Source organism: Macaca nemestrina, chromosome 20, assembly GCF_043159975.1.
Source record: "Macaca nemestrina isolate mMacNem1 chromosome 20, mMacNem.hap1, whole genome shotgun sequence".
Classification (NCBI taxonomy): Eukaryota; Metazoa; Chordata; class Mammalia; order Primates; family Cercopithecidae; genus Macaca; species Macaca nemestrina.
The window spans coordinates 19,099,198-19,115,349 of NC_092144.1; the positions used below are offsets into that span (position 1 = coordinate 19,099,198).

A 16,152-nucleotide genomic window follows, 5' to 3' on the forward strand; every position below is an offset into this window, starting at 1 on the left:
ATGACACCTCTTGAGGAAAGAAAATAAGAAAACTGCCTCCGATCCAAGCAGAGCAGATCAGCGAGAAGGTGGGCATCACTTGGAGAAGTGGATGTGGGTATCGAAGATGAACACTGGATATGTGTCCTGGTCATGGGAGGTGGGTGGTGCGAGAAAGGTGACATGGTGGGTGCCAGCTCGTTCCTGACCCTGAGCACTCCACCACCACCGCCCTCGACCTGCAGGAGGTGGAGAGCATGATTGACAGCTCCATATGCTTTCTCAAGAAGGTGGACGACAGTGCTGCTGCTCAGCCACAGGGCATGGAGCTCACGACAAGCAGGTGAGGGGCTTTGAGAAGGAACATCAGCAGGGGGCCAGCCCTCCCGCAGCCTCAGCCAGGCTTTGGAGTGGGCCCAGCAGGGCTTCTGGGTGGGCCTGAAGCAGCCCGTCACCTTCACCGGAGGTGCCTACGATGCCATCGTCAAGCTCTTCCCAGACTGGCCCAGGCAGGACCTGGATTCTGTCTCGGACCTGTTACTGCCGTCCAAGTGGCAACGCATCAAATTTCCAGACGTCCTCCATGTTCACAGAGGAGCTCTTACCAAAGTCACGGGGAGCAGGAGACTTGTAGGAGGAGGAACGATGGAGGTGCGGGGGCTGATGGTGTTCAGGAGCGTGGGACACGAGTTCTTTGGCCACTTTGGCTGAAATTCACCATCTCCATCCAATTAGAGGGAGAGATTTGAGATCACAGATGCAGCACTTTTTACCAGAAGAAAATATTTTTTTTTTCCAAAAATCGATCTAGAATTTGGAAGCAGCTCTTTTTAAAGATGAGAGTGTTGAGTGACTGGATGTTGGGTTGGGGACTTTTTCCAGTTCAAGGATAATTTCTACAGCAGAATAAAAACTTCTATCAAAGAGCCATGGCCAACTATCTGTGGTAGTACAAGGATGGTTTTGTGCTCAACTGAGGCCAGTTTAGAATAGAGAATTATGTGGGAAATAAACAGAGAACATGGCGATGGAACCACGTGTTGTATCTTCGTAGGCGTCCATGCTATGGAAGTTCCTTCCTTCTCTCCTTCCTGCTGTGTGTGCCTCCTCCCAGCATCGGGCATCCCCACGTCCTGGGCCTGTGCTGGGAGAGATATAAAGGACACCATTGGCTATAGGCTGGGGGACTGGCATGGTCAGGGGATCCTGTGAAGTCAGAGTAGCCCCTGAGGACCAGTCCTGGGATGGCTGTGTCCAACTGACCAGGCCCCTGCTGACCAGGGCCCCATGGACTGGGGCCTCTGCCATGACCTGGCCTTCACTGAATGGGCCCTGAAAACCAGGACCCCACTGAAGAGTCCCCCCTGATGAAGCCCCACTCACCAGGCCTTACTGACTGGACTCCCCCTGACTAGGCCCCGGCTGACCAGGTTGTTACTGACCAGGCCCCACTGGCAGCTGCTCCTCCCCCTAGCCAAGCCAGGCCCCCATTGATTGGGTCCAGTGATCAGTCAGCCAGTGGCCAGAGCTGCACTGACCAGGTCCCCGCTGACTAGTTAACTTACTAACCAAGCTCCTGGAAACTAGGTTCACACTGACCGGGCACAAGGCCCCACTGACTAGGTCTTCGTGAAAAGGCCCTCACTGCCTGGACTCCACTAACTAGGCCTCATGAATGAGACTTTCACTGATAATGTCTTTGCTGGTCATGCCTCCACTACCCAGGCTTCTAGTGATCATGCCCCCTTGGGTCACGTCCCTCCTGACTGAACAGGCCCACACTTGAACAGGCCCCCAATGTCTATCCCCCGCACTGACTAGGCCCTCACATCCAAGTCCCACTGACCAGATATTCCGGCCAGGTTTTCACCGACTATGTCCCACTGCCAGACTCTAAGAACTAGGCCCCACTGGCCAGGCCCTCTCTGACCAGGTTTCTCCTGATAAGAACCTGCTGAAAGGTGTTTGCTGACTAGGTCAATCCTAACCAGATCATCCATGACCAAGGTCCCCACTGATCATGTTTCCACTGACCAGGCCCAAAAGTACTAGGCCCCAATGACCAGGTCCACCACTGAGCAGGTACTGCTGACAAGGTCCCCATGGAACAGGCCCCCACTGTCAGGCCCCCGTTGACTAAGCCACAATGACTACGTCACAGCGGACCAGGCCCTGGTTATTAGGTTTAAGGGACAAAACCCTCGTTGACCACCAGGTCCCACTGGTCAAGTCCCCACCCACCAGGTCCCCATAGATGACCCTGAGTTACCAGGACCCCACTAACCAGACCTCTACAGACTAGGCCCCAATAACCAAGACCCACAGACAAGGCCCTCACTCACTGGGCTTCAACTGATGAGATTCTGACTGACCAGGTCCTTAATGACCAGACTAGGTCATTTATTGACTAGGCCCCACTACCCAGGACCCCAGTGACCAGGCCCCCACTAATCAGGTCCCAAGTTACCAGACCCCCACTGACTGTCCCAACTGACAAGGCCCCCACTGCCTAGGCTTCCACTGACCAGGTCCACACTGACCAGGCCTCAAGAGATGAGGCCCCAACTTACCAGGAACCCACTGACCAGAGAGACCTCCACTGACTGGGCCCAACTGACAAGGTTCCAACTGACCATGTTTTTACTGACCTGACTTTACTGAACAGGCCCCACAGCTCAGTATCCAGTGACCAGACTCTCACTGACTAGGTCTCACTGTCAGACCTCAAGTGACCAGGCCTCACTATCCAGGACACACTCATGAGGCTTCCACTGCCAGGCCCCCACTGACTGGGCCCAACTGACGAGGCCCTCAATGACCAGGTCCCTAACTGATGAGGTTCCAACTGACCAGGTCCTTAGTGACCAGACCTTTACTGACCAGCCCCCACTAATCAGGACCCCACTAAACAGGTGCCCACTGACAAGATCCCAGTTGATTATGTCCCCAGTGTCCAGGTTTCACTGACTAGGCCCCACCAACCTGGTCCCACTGACAAGCCTCCAGCTGACCAGGTCCCCACTGACTGGGACCCAACTTACAAGGCCCATTAGCCAGGCCTCACTGACCAGGACTCCACTGACTGGGCCCCATCTGATAAGGTTCTGATTGACCAGGTCCTTAATGACCAGGCCTTTACTGACCAGGCCCCACTCCCCATGACCCCAGTGACCAGACCCTCACTGACCAGGTTCCACGGCCAGGCCTCCAGTGACCAGGCCTCACTATCCAGAACCCACGGATGAGGCTTCCACTGCCAGGATGACTGGGGCCCAACTGACGAGATTCCAACTGACCACTTCCTTCACTGATGAGGTCCTAACTGACCATGTCCTTAACTGACAAGGTTCCACCTGCCCAAGTCCTTAACTGATGAGGTCCCAACTGACCAGGTCCTTAACTGATGAGGTTCTGACTGGCCAGGTCTTTAATAACCAGACCTTTACGGATTAGGCCCCATTAACCAGGAACCCAATGACCCAGAACTTTACCAACCAGGCCCCACTAGCCAGGACCCCAACGATCAGGCCCCACTGACCAGGCCTCAGTTGATGAGGCCTCAACTTACCAGGACCCGAGACCACCACTGACTAGACCCCACTAGCTAGGACCCCCTGATGAGGCCTCCACTCCTAGGCTGCCGCTGATTGGGCCATACTGACAAAACCCCCAATCAGACCGTCAGTGACCAGGCCTCACTGTCCAGGACCCACGGATGAGGCTTCCACTGCCAGGCCTCCACTGAGTGGGCCCAACTGACAAGGCCCCCTCTGTCAAGGTCTCCACTGACTGGGCCTCAAATGACGAGGTTCTGACTGACCAGGTCCTTACTGAACAGACCTTTACTGACCAGGCCCCACTAATGAAGACTCCAAAGACCAGGCCCCCACTGACAAGACCACAGTTGATTATGCCCCCAGTGGCCACGTTTCACTGACTAGGCCCCACTGACATGTCCCTCACTCACCAGGTCCCCATTGACCAGGCCCCAACTGATGAAGCCTCAACTTACCAGGACCCCACTGACCAGACCTCCACTGAGTAGGCCCCACTAGCCAGGCCCCACTGATAGGCCCCCCAGTTCCAGACCCCACTGCCAAGCTCCCCACTGACCAGGTCTCTCCACTGATGAGGTTCCCACTGACCAGGTCCTTAATTACCAGACCTTACCTGGCTAGGCCCCACTACCCAGGACCCCAATAGTCAAGTCCCCACTGACCAGGTTCCTACTGAACAGACCCCCACTGACTGGGCCCCCACTGCCAGATATCCACTAACTAGGGCTCAATGACCAGGCTTCCACTGACCAGGACTCCAATAACCAGGTCACACTCACCAGGCCCCCACTGACCAGATTTCAGCTGACCAGGCTCATGCTGACCAGGACACACTGATGTAGTCCCAAGTGACCAGGCCCTCTGACCAGTACCCTCTGACCAGGCTCCCTCAGACCAGGTCCTCACTGACCAGGTGCCTGCTCACCAGGCTTCCTCTGACTAGGTCTCCAATGATTGTGTCCCCATTGACCATGCCCCCACTGACCAGGTACTATTGACTAGGCTGCTGCTGACCAGGTCAGCACCAACCCGACCCCCACTCACAAGGACCTATTCACCAGGCCCTGCTGACCAGGTCCCACATGACCAGGTCCCACATGACTCCACTGAATAGGTTCCACTGATGTGGCCCCAATAACTCACCTATATTAGTGTGTTCTTGCATCGCCATAAAAAAAACCTGAGACTGGGAAATTTATAAAGAAAAGAGGTTTAATTGACTCACAGTTCTAAAGGCTGTACAGGAAGCATGATGCTGGCATCTATTCGGCTTCTGGAGAGGCCTTAGGAAACTTTCAATCATGGTGGAAGGCAAAAGGGTAGCAGGCACGTCTTACATGGCTGGAGCAGGAGGAAGTGTGGGGAGGAAGTGCTACACACTTTTAAACAACCAGATGTCATGCAAACTCTATCACAAGAACAGCACTAAGGGGATGGTGCTAAACCATTAATGAGAAACCACCCCCACGATCCAATCACTTTCCACCAGGCCCTACCTCCAACATTGGGGATTCCAATTCAACATGAGATTTGGGCAGGGACAGATTCAAACCATATTGTTCCACCTCTGGCCTCTCCCAAATCTCATGTCCTTCTCATATTTCAAAATACTACTGGCTGGATACGGTGGTTCATGCCTGTAATCCCAGCACTTTGGGTGGCCGAGGCAGGTGGATCACAAGGTCAGGAGATCGAGACCATCCTGGCCAACATGGTGAAACCTCGTCTCTACTAAAAATCCAAAAAATTAGCCAGGCATGGTGATGGAGGCCTGTAGTCCCAGCTACTGGGGAGGCTGAGGCAGGGGAACCCGGGAGGTGGAGATTGCAGTGAGCTGCGATCACGCCACTGCACTCCAGCCTGGTGACAGAGGGAGACTCTGTCTCCAAAAAAGAAAATACTACCATGACTTCCCAACATTCCTGCAAAGATTTAACTCATTCCAGCATTAACTCAAGTCTATAGTCCAAAGTCTTATCTGAGACAAGGCCAGTCCCTTCTGCCTATGACCCTGTAAAATAAGAAACAAATTTGTTACTTCCAAGATAAAATGGGAGTATAGGCATTGGATCAACATTCCCATTCTAAAAGGAAGAAATTGGCCAAAAGAAAGGAGTTACAAGCATACACAAGTCCAAAACCCAGCAGAATAGTCATTCAATTTTAAAGCTCCAAAATAACTTCCTTTGATTTCATATCCCACATCAAGGGTATGCTGGTACAAGGGGTGGGCTCCCAAAGCCTTGGGCAGCACCACACTTGTGGCTTTCCAGGATTCAGCACCTGTAGATGCTCTCAAGGACTGCCCTTGAGTACTTGTAGCTTTTTCAGGCTGAGGGTGCAAGCTGCCAGTGGATCTACCATTTTGATGTCAGGAGGACAGTGGTTCTCTTCTCATAGCTCCACTAGGCAGTGCTCCAGTGGGACTCTGTGTAGGGGCTCCAACCCCACATTTCCCCTCCACACTGCCCTAGAAGAGCCCTTCATGAGGGCTCCACTCGTGCAGCAGGCTTCTGCATGGACATCCAGACTTTTCCATGAATCTTCCTAAATCTAGGTGAAGGTTTCCCAGCTTCAACTCTTGCACTCTGCACTGCAATGGTAGTGCAGGTCCAGTGAACCATCAAAGACCAGGTACATGCCTCTGCCTGGTGTTCTCGACTCATCCACCAGTGTGGAGCTGTCATCCCACTCTTAATTACAGTCATCATCACTGCCCTAGCTGGCCTGGCTACCACCAGAGTTGCTGAGGTGATGACTGCAGGTTCCCCAACCCCTGGCTCTGGAAAGCCTGAACTGGCAGCTGGAAGGCCCCTGGTGGTGGTACCTGTTGCTGCTGCAGCAGCAGCTAGAGGGCTTCAGGAGGCAGCTTTGAGGAGGTGGGTACCATGGTGAGGAGAGCCTTGAAGCCTCTGGGTGACACGTTGGCCTAGCAGGCTCGGGCACCAGGGCTGCTGTCACTCAACAGGCCCGGCCTAGGGGCAATGGAGTGAGGCCTTGTCTCTAAGAAGAAGCATCTGCATGACAGAAAACATTTGTATACTATACATCTGATAATGCATTAATATCACAAATGTATAAAAACTCAAACAATCCAACAGCAAAAAAACAAATACTATTAAATATTAGCAAAGGACTTGATTATGAGCAAAGGACATTTCTCAAAGAAGGCATGCATATGAGCAACAAGTACATGAACAAAAGCCCAAGTTCAATAATCATCAGGGAAATGCAAATTAAAACCAGAATGAGATGTCACCTCACATTTGCTAGAATAGCTATTTCAAAAAGTTTGAAATGCACTGAGTCTGGATCTTTAATATCTTTATTATTTCACTACTTCTTCCAATGTAAGGATTTGGTTTGTTAGTCTTCGATGTGTCTTTTTTTTTTTTTTTTGAGATGGAGTGTCACTCTGTTGCCCAGGCTGGAGTGTGCGCGATCATGGCTCACTGCAACCTCTGCCTCCCAGGTTCAAGCGATTCTCCTGCCTCAGTCTCCTGAGTAGTTGCGACTACAGGCGTGCACCACCATGCCAAGCTAATTTTTGTATTTTTACTAGAGACGGGGTTTCACCATGTTGGCCAGGATGGTCTGGATCTCTTGACCTCATGATCCACCCACCTTGGCCTCCCAAAGTGTTGGGATTACATGTGTAAGCCTCCGCGCCCAGCCTCAAGGTGTCTTTTTGTGGTTTTCAGTAAAGTTTTATGGTTTTACACAGGCCTAGGAATGTCTTCTAATCGATTTCATGGCAGTTTGCTAATGTGGACAGAGGCTGATTCTCTCTTTGTTATTGTTACTATGTGTTTATTATTAGTACGAAAGATTCAAGATTTATCGTATGTACAACGTGTATTTGTTCAATTTCCTGAATATTGTTAAACAGTTTTTGTTCTGAAATTTGAAATCGATTCCCCTGCTTTTCTATTTGCACTCATGGCCTCTGTAGATAACTGCAGTTCAAATTCTTTGACTTACATTCTTTCCTGTTTCCTCCTCTTCTCTCTTCTGGTCCAGGCTCAGGCATCCCCCAGAGTGATAAATGGGAGAGGCCTGGCTGGCCCTTGTCTTAGACTTTTCTTCATTGAAACGCTTCTGATGTTTGCTGTTGATTATGATGTTTGCACAAATATCTTTGCTTAATATGAATTTTATTTCCTTCCTTCCTTCCTTCCTTCCTTCCTTCCTTCCTTCCTTCCTTCCTTCCTTCCTTCCTTCCTTCCTCCCTCCCTCCCTCCCTCCCTCCCTCCCTCCCTTCCATCCATCCTTCCTTCCTTTTGAAACATGATGTCTGATGTTTCTCAGGCTGGAGTGCAGTGGCTAATCACAGGTGAAATCATAGCTCACTGCAGCCTCAAACTCCTGGGCTCAAGCGATTCTCTCACCTCCGCCTCCTGAGTAGCTGGAACTGTAGTCATGTGCCACCATGCCCAGCCAGAAGTTTCTGTTATCCTATTTGGTATTCTTAATCATTACATATTTTATTTAAGGATATACTAAAGTGATTACATATTTTTTCTATGTTAATCTTTTAATCAAATAAATAAACTAAATAATTTTTTTTTGAGACACGGTCTTGCTGTTACCCAGGCTGCAGTGCAGTGGTGCCATCACAGCTCACTGTAACCTCTGCCTCCTGGGTTCAAGCAATTATCCTGCTTTAGCCTCCTGAGTAGTTGGGACTACAGGCGTGTGCCACCACACCTGGCTAATTTTTGTCTTTTTAGTAGAGACAGGGTTTCACCATGTTGGTCAGGTTGGTCTCGAACTCCCGACCTCAGTTGATCTGCCCGCCTGAGCCTCCCAAAGTGCTGGAATTACAGGTGTGAGCCACCGTGCCCAGCCTCGATTTTATTTTTAATAGTAAAATGTACATGAATAGTTTTTCACGTAATCTGGTAGTAGAAATACACAAGATATCACCATTAGATACTGCTAATCAAACACTTAACAGGTGCAAGTATGTGGGTGATTTTGTATACAGTACTTCCAAACCTTTTTGTCAGACTAATGAGTATAATGAGATTTGATATTTGCTTCTGATGTTGCTGGATAAACTGGGTAAAGAAAAGGATTAAGTCAGGGATTCAAAGTTTTTAATACAAGTACTGCATTAATATCCTAAAAATTTATATGGAGCCCTGAAGAAGATCCTTATCTCCCGCAGCTTCCGGGCTCAAAATGCCGAAAATAAATCACAGCATCTCACCCCGTAACTGGATGAATTACAACAAAAATTAAATTCCCAGGCTGGCAGGTTGCCTACTATTAAAGTGGGTGTATTCATTCGGAAAACATTGGATATTAAAAAATTAGGGCCGGGCGCGGTGGCTCACGCCTGTAATCCCAGCACTTTGGGAGGCCGAGGCGGGCGGATCACAAGGTCAGGAGATCGAGACCACGGTGAAACCCCGTCTCTACCAAAAATATAAAAAATTAGCCGGGCGCGGTTGTGGGCGCCTGTAGTCCCAGCTACTCGGGAGGCTGAGGCAGGAGAATGGCGTGAACCCGGGAGGCGGAGCTTGCAGTGAGCCGAGATCGCCCCACTGCACTCCAGCCTGGGCTGGGCGACAGAGCGAGACTCCGTCTCAAAAAAAAAAAAAAAAAAAAAAAAAAAAAAATTAGAATGAGGACCTGGCGCGGTGGCTCACGCCTGTAATCCCAGCATTTTGGGAGGCCGAGGTGGGTGGATCACCTGAGGTCGGGAGTTTGAGACCAGCCTGGCCAACGTGGAGAAACCCCTTCTCTATTAAAAATACAAAATTAGCTGGGCGTGGTGGTGCATGCCTGTAATCTCAGCTACTCGGGAGGATGAGGCAGGAGAATGGCTTGAACCCGGGAGGTGGAGGTTGTGGTGAGCTGATATCTCACTACTGCACTCCAGCCTGGGCAACGAGAGAAATTTCATCCAAAAAAAATAAAAAAAGTATAGGCCAATGCTGGAACACAAAGTTGAATCAGGTAAGATTTATCAATGTGGGCCTTCCAAGCAGATTCTACATTTAATGTTGCAGCTTAAGGAATCAAAAAAAGTTCTCCTAGTTTGCTTCATTGACCAAAACATAAGCCAAAATGTGGTCAGTAGTAACTGAGTTAGAAATGCTGGATCTTAGGCCGGGTGGCTCACGCCTGTAATCCCAGCACTTTGGGAGGCCGAAGCACGTGGATCACCTGAGGTCAGGAGTTTGAGACCGGCCTGACCAACATGGAGAAACTCCGTCTCTATTAAAAATACGAAATTAGCTAGAAAAGGATTAAGTCAAGGATTCAAAGTTTTTAATACAAGTACTGCATTAATATCCTAAAAATTTATATGGAGCCCTGAAGAAGACCCTTATCTCCTACAGTTTCAGGGCTCAAATGCTGAAAATAATCACAGCATCTGGATGAATTACAACAAACTATAACTGGATGTAACTGGATGAATTACAACAAAAGTTAAATTCCCAGGCTTGCAGGATGCCTACTTTTAAAGTGGGTGTATTCATTCGGAAAACATTGGATATTAAAAAGTTAAAATGAGGGCCAGGCGTGGTGGCTCACGCCTGTAATCCCAGCACTTTGGGAGGCTGAGGTAGGAGGATCACCTGAGGTTGGGAGTTCTAGACCAGCCTGGCCAACATGGAGAAACTCTTTCTCTACTAAAAATAGAAAATTAGCTGGGCATAGTGGCGCATGCCTGTAATTCCCAGCTACACAGGAGGCTGAGGCAGGAGAACCTCTTGAACCCGGGAGGCGGAGGTTGCAGTGAGCTGAGATTGCACCATTGCACTCCAGCCTGGGCAACAAGAGCAAAACTCCACCTCAAAAAAAAAGAAAAGAAAAGAAACGAAAAGAAAAGAAAGAAAGAAAGAAATGCTGGATCTTCATTGGTTTGCTATAAAGTGATTCAAAAGCTTTGAAAGATTTGAATGATAAAGTGTCTTTTTCATTTAAAACATACTCAACTGAGGAGGATCCAGGAGATACCATTCATTATAACTGTGAGACATATATTTGTGAGAGGAGTCCCAGTATCTCTGAAGAGCTTGATCAACACACTTCTCTGTAAGACAGAACTTACAATGAAGATTGTTGCCACCAAAATGAAAAATCTAAATGCATTGGTTATAACTGGGTCTTGGGACTGCAGGATTTAAGTGGCAGCACTCAAATGCAGCTGTGAAAAAAATGGTGGGAATGGTTATTTAATAGACTGCAAAGTCAAAGCAAGCAATAAGAACAGTTTGACTCATGGGCTTCCTAGAATTAGAATAGATGGCACAGTGACTCATGCCTGTAATCCCAGCACTTTGGGAGGCTGAGGTGGGTGGATCACCTGAGGTCGGGAGTTTGAGACCAGTATGACCAACATGGAGAAACCCCATCTCTACTAAAAATACAAAATTAGCTGGGCGTAGCGGCACATGCCTGTAATCCCAGCTGTTAAGCAGGAGAATTGCTTGAACCCGGGAGGCGGAGGTTGCAGTGAGCTAAGATTGCGCTGAGCCGAGATCACACCATTGCACTCCAGCCTGGGCAACAAGAGCGAAACTCCGTCCCCCGCCCCCTGCCAAAAAAAAAAAAAAAAAGAATTAGAATAGATAGGAAGACTACTAAGTTCTTACTTGATCTGTAAAAGTTCAAGTCAAACAAACAAAGTCAAACCTGAAGTATGAAACAAAAAACAAAACCAAGGATTTATGGCTTCTCAATTTTTTTTTTTTTTTTTTTTTTTTTGAGATGGAGTCTTACTCTGTCACCCAGGCTGGAGTGCAGTGGCCAGATCTCAGCTCACTGCAAGCTCCTCCTCTCGGGTTCATGCCATTCTCCTGCCTCAGCCTCCCGAGTAGCTGGGACTACAGGCACCCGCCACCTTGCCCGGCTAGTTTTTTTTTTTTTTTTTTTGTATTTTTTAGTAGAGACGGGGTTTCACCGTGTTAGCCAGGATGGTCTGGATCTCCTGACCTCGTGATCCGCCCGTCTCGGCCTCCCAAAGTGCTGGGATTACAGGCTTGAGTCACCGCGCCCGGCCTTTTTTTTTTTTTTTTTAAATGGAGTCTCACTCTGTAACCCAGGCTGGAGTACAGTGGCGCGACTTCGGCTCACCGCAACCTCCACTTCCTGGGTTCAAGCCTTCCGGGTACCTGGGATTACAGTCATGTGCCACCACGCCGGCTAATTTTTGTATTTGTTTAGTAGAGACTGGGTTTCATCATGTTGGTCAGGCTAGTCTCGAACTCCTGACCTCAGGTGATCCACCCACCTCAGCCTCCCAAAGTGCTGGGATTACAGGCATGAGCCACTGCACCCAGCCTGAAATCATAATTTTAAAACTAAAAAAAATAAATAAATTCAAGCCTGAATGGTTTTCTCAGTCCAGTGTTTAAAAAAGAATTAACACCATTTCTACTCAATATTGTTCAGAAAGTAGAAGAGGAAGGAACATTTCCCAATATATTTTAGGAACCTAGTACTACCCTCCAACAGAATCAGAGAAAGGCAATACAAGTTCAGGTGCGGTGGCTCAATGCCTGTAATCCCAGCACTTTGAGAAGCCAAAGCAGATGAATCATTTGAGGTCAGGAGTTCTAGACCAGTCTGCTCAACATGGCAAAACCCTGTCTTTATTAAAACTATAAAAATTTGTCGGGTGTGGTGGTGGGTGCTTGTAATCCTAGCTACTTGGGAGGCTGAGGGAGGAGAATCGCTTGAACCCAGGAAGCAGAGGTTGCAGTGAGCCAAGGTTGCGCCACTGTACTCCAGTCTGGGCAACAGGGCGCAACTGTCTCAAAAAAAAAAAAAAAAAAAAAAATTCACTAGTATTTAAATGTGCCTGTTGCTGCAGGTTCACATTATCAGTAAAATAGCATCAGATATCGAAATATGCAAAAAGAATAACACCCATGAACCCAAAGACAAGATTCCCAGCTTCATAAACGGCCCAGCAGCATCAGAATTAGAAGATTTCTAAGTAACTAGAATTCTTTGCTCCACTGGAGAGGATGAACATGGGGGCTCCAGCAAGATAAGGACAGGGCCAGTGGACAGTGACTGGTCTAGTGAGCGTAGAATCCCAAAGACCTTGGGAAATAGTTACACAACAAGCTTTCAGGAAACAACTGGAACAAACCAGGCAACCCCACAGATACTACCAGGAATGGATAAGCAGAAGAGGGTCAGAGCCACAAAATCTAAGCAAAAGACACCAAACCACAAGAAGCACCCAGCCCTGTGAACACCAGCTATGGCTACATCAGGACCAATCTTTTCAGACAGCTGCTGTGGACTGATGAGAGCAGCCACACGCCAAACAGCAGTGCATCTGAACACAAGTCCCAAGACTCTCTTCTCTATTAATCCTCGTTTTGAGAGGATGGATATGGTTACATTACAACATCCCCAAGCAACACTTGTGGGCGAGGGTGATCAGACACCCTCACCTAAAGAGGGCACAGAAAGGAGTAGGATGAAAACAGAGGGATAGGGAAGGGATGTGTGCACTGGATCACATGGACTTTCCCCACAGGCACTATTTAAAACAAAAGAAGAGCCCTAGAAATGTGCTGTGGTCTCCCTATACTTCCTCATCTTGCCAGGTGCATAGGTGCCACATGGTTTTGTTTTGTTGGTTTTTGAGATGGAGTTTCGCTCTTTTGCCCACGCTGGAATGAAGTGGCTTGATCTAGACTGACTGCAACCTCCATCCCCTGGGTTCAAGCGATTCTCCTGCCTCAGCCTCCAGAATAGGTGGGATTACAGTGCCTGCCACCACGCCTGGCTAATTTTTGTATTTTAGTAGAGATGGTGTTTCGCCATGTTGGCCTGGTCTCAAACTCCTAGTCTCAAACTCCTGACTTCAGGTGATCCACCCGTCTCGGTCTCCCAAAGTGCTGGGATTACAGGCGTGAGCCACCATGCCTGGCAGATGCCATAATTTTTTTTCTTTCTTTACACAGGTGCTGATGAACTCAGGTGTAATTAACCCTAAGGGGTAAATTATTCACTAAGTACAGTAATAGGGTCCAATTTTTATGGCCAGGTTTTCAGTTCTTTGAAAACCTACATTCAGACATCACAAATGGGCCCGGCGCGGTGGCTCAAGCCTGTAATCCCAGCACTTTGGGAGGCCGAGACGGGCGGATCACAAGGTCAGGAGATCGAGACCATCCTGGCTAACACGGCGAAACCCCGTCTCTACTAAAAACACAAAAAAAATTAGCCGGGCGAGGTGGCGGCGCCTGTGGTCCCAGCTACTCGGGAGGCTGAGGCAGGAGAATGGCGGGAACCCGGGAGGCGGAGCTTGCAGTGAGCTGAGATCTGGCCACTGCACTCCAGCCTGGGCGACAGAGCGAGACTCCGTCTCAAAAAAAAAAAAAAAAAAAAAAAAAGACATCACAAATGAAACATACTGGAATGTGTGACGCGAACAATGTCTTGGAGATTAACATCCAGGTTTTTACATATTAGATATAACAACATGAAAGCTGGTACCATCTGGGAACCAAAGGAACTGTCCCTGAGAACATAGAATTTTAGGAACATCAATTATTAAGAGGTTACATGGAAGCAGAAGTGCTCCTAGATGTTTCCATTATCTAGATAGAAAAATTCAACAGATGAGTCCCAGTGAGTTAAGGAACATCCCTGACAGCTGTGGGTGATGGGCTTTCCATCCAAAGCAGAGATGTGAAACCTGATGGCTTTCAAATGACCCCCCAGTGCTCCACATCTCAAAAGTCAATCCCACAAAGCTGAAACGCTATCTGTTCCTGAGGGATCAGGTCCGACCTGTGTCTCTGAGACACTGATTTGAGATGAGGCCAATGATTTCAAACGTAAATTGCCTAAATCATCATCAGTTTCATGTTGTGTGTTTTGGAGCTTGTCCACTTGAGAGGGTTGACAAAAAATGGCTCACAAGACACATGCCTGGGAAATGGGGTTTTCTCCTTTGCTCTTGGCAGATCCTGGGCAACCCAATAATTAAGCTTCTTGATGTCTCAACTTTCACATTCGCGAAAAAGGCGCCAGTGTGCGGGATATTTCCCCGAAGCCACGGCCCTTGTCACCCCCGACAAAGCTCTGAAGTTGTGCACAGGTGGGCCAGGTGGTAGATTTTTCTCAAAAGCAGCTGAGCTCGCACTCTAGCTAGAGAAGGTACAGGGCTGCGGCACAACGTACATTGTCTTAGACATCAGGACAGTTTCCAAAGCAGTTTGGGAAAGAAGGCAGCTCCCTGGGCTGGAGACGACGCCATGCTCTGGGAAGACCCCTGGGTGCGGGTGAGAGGAATCCAAGCTGCACAGGGCCAATGACGGGAGGACGATCCGCCCGATTTAGACAAAGGTAAGGTATATTTCCTAGCTTAATACCCTCCTCAATGCCCAGCCCAGACCTGCCTTTCACGTCCCTAGCTGTATTCACTCTCCCTGGCAAGGGGGCGGCGTGAAATCGGCGGCCAGCAGTGCTTTCCACACCGGTAAATCCACACAGCTATGCCCCTCCCTCCAGGGCTACGCACCGCCCCGATGCATACTGGGATTGTAGTTCTGAAGCTACCTACCCATGGGCCTAGAGCAATGAAGAGACTATAATTCCCAGCATACAAGGCGCGGCGCGCACCGCCCGGCCCCTTCCTCTAAGGCTGCGAACCGCCCCTGAGCCTGGTACAGCTGGGATTGTAGTCCTGCAGCCTTGTGGCCGAAGGGCTGGGAGTTGGCTATGAGATTACATCTCCCAGCAAGCTCAGCGAAGCGCGCGCAGCTCCGCCCCTTCCTCCAGTGATGCGCACAGTCCCTGATCCCTGTGCACGCTGGGATTGTAGTCCTGCAGCCCTGTGATCACTGGCTGGTAACAAAAAATTTCAGCTCACGGAATGGTAGGCGAAGGCCCCCAACCTCAGCCTCGCTCCTCCATGCCTTCACAGCAGTTCTGCCATGCGGAGGGGGAGCCTGCCTGTTCTTTAACCTCACCTACCTGATGGGAGAGGGCAAGCTACCAGGGCAGCTTGTCTCACCAAGTAATTGTGATCCCGTATCCCCCAACGTGCTGGCTTCTTGACTTCCAAAGTTGCGGTAAGTTTGATTTCTCACAGAACTGCAAGAGTCCGGGATCGTTTCCCAGCCTGCCCAAAGTTGCCATGGTTCTCACCCTCTGGGAGGTTGGCACACCCAGTGACACCTTGTGTCCCTTGAAACTAATCTGTGTCACCTTTTAGGGTTTTGAGACCGCTTGAACTCTGACTTTGTGGCGTTTATTACCAAATCTACTAAAATGGGTCAACTGTCTGATTTTACCTCCTTTTCCACACATGTTGGTTAGGTCATCTGTTGATTAGACATGGTTTTCTCCAAAAGGGGATTATCTCTTCTTGATTACCTCCAAGAGAAGGATGAAACGATTGGGCGCTCTAAGGATCTATTTCCCAAATTTGGGATTCCACACTGATCATTCCTGGGCAAAATGTGTCTTTCTGTTCCATAACCACAATCTTAGGCCAGCCTGAGTGCCATCCCAGCCCAATGGGGGTTATGGAACTCCAACTTAGTTCTGGTTAAGTTTTATGTAAATATCCTTGTCTCTGTTTCGCCTGGCTCTGTTAGATAAAATGTCTGGGAGAAAGTAGGAGGTG

General features: G+C 49.1%; 1 long non-coding RNA gene across 1 annotated transcript; it reads right to left on the reverse strand.

Annotated features, from left to right (window-relative positions):
* Window positions 1–1,003: 1,003 nt before the first annotated feature.
* On the reverse strand, window positions 1,004–15,316 carry LOC139360164 (uncharacterized). Its single transcript, XR_011617349.1, has 3 exons — window positions 15,085–15,316; window positions 3,167–6,553; window positions 1,004–1,123 (listed from the first exon to the last, which is right to left on the reverse strand). It is a non-coding gene; the product is annotated as an uncharacterized lncRNA (long non-coding RNA).
* Window positions 15,317–16,152: the final 836 nt, after the last annotated feature.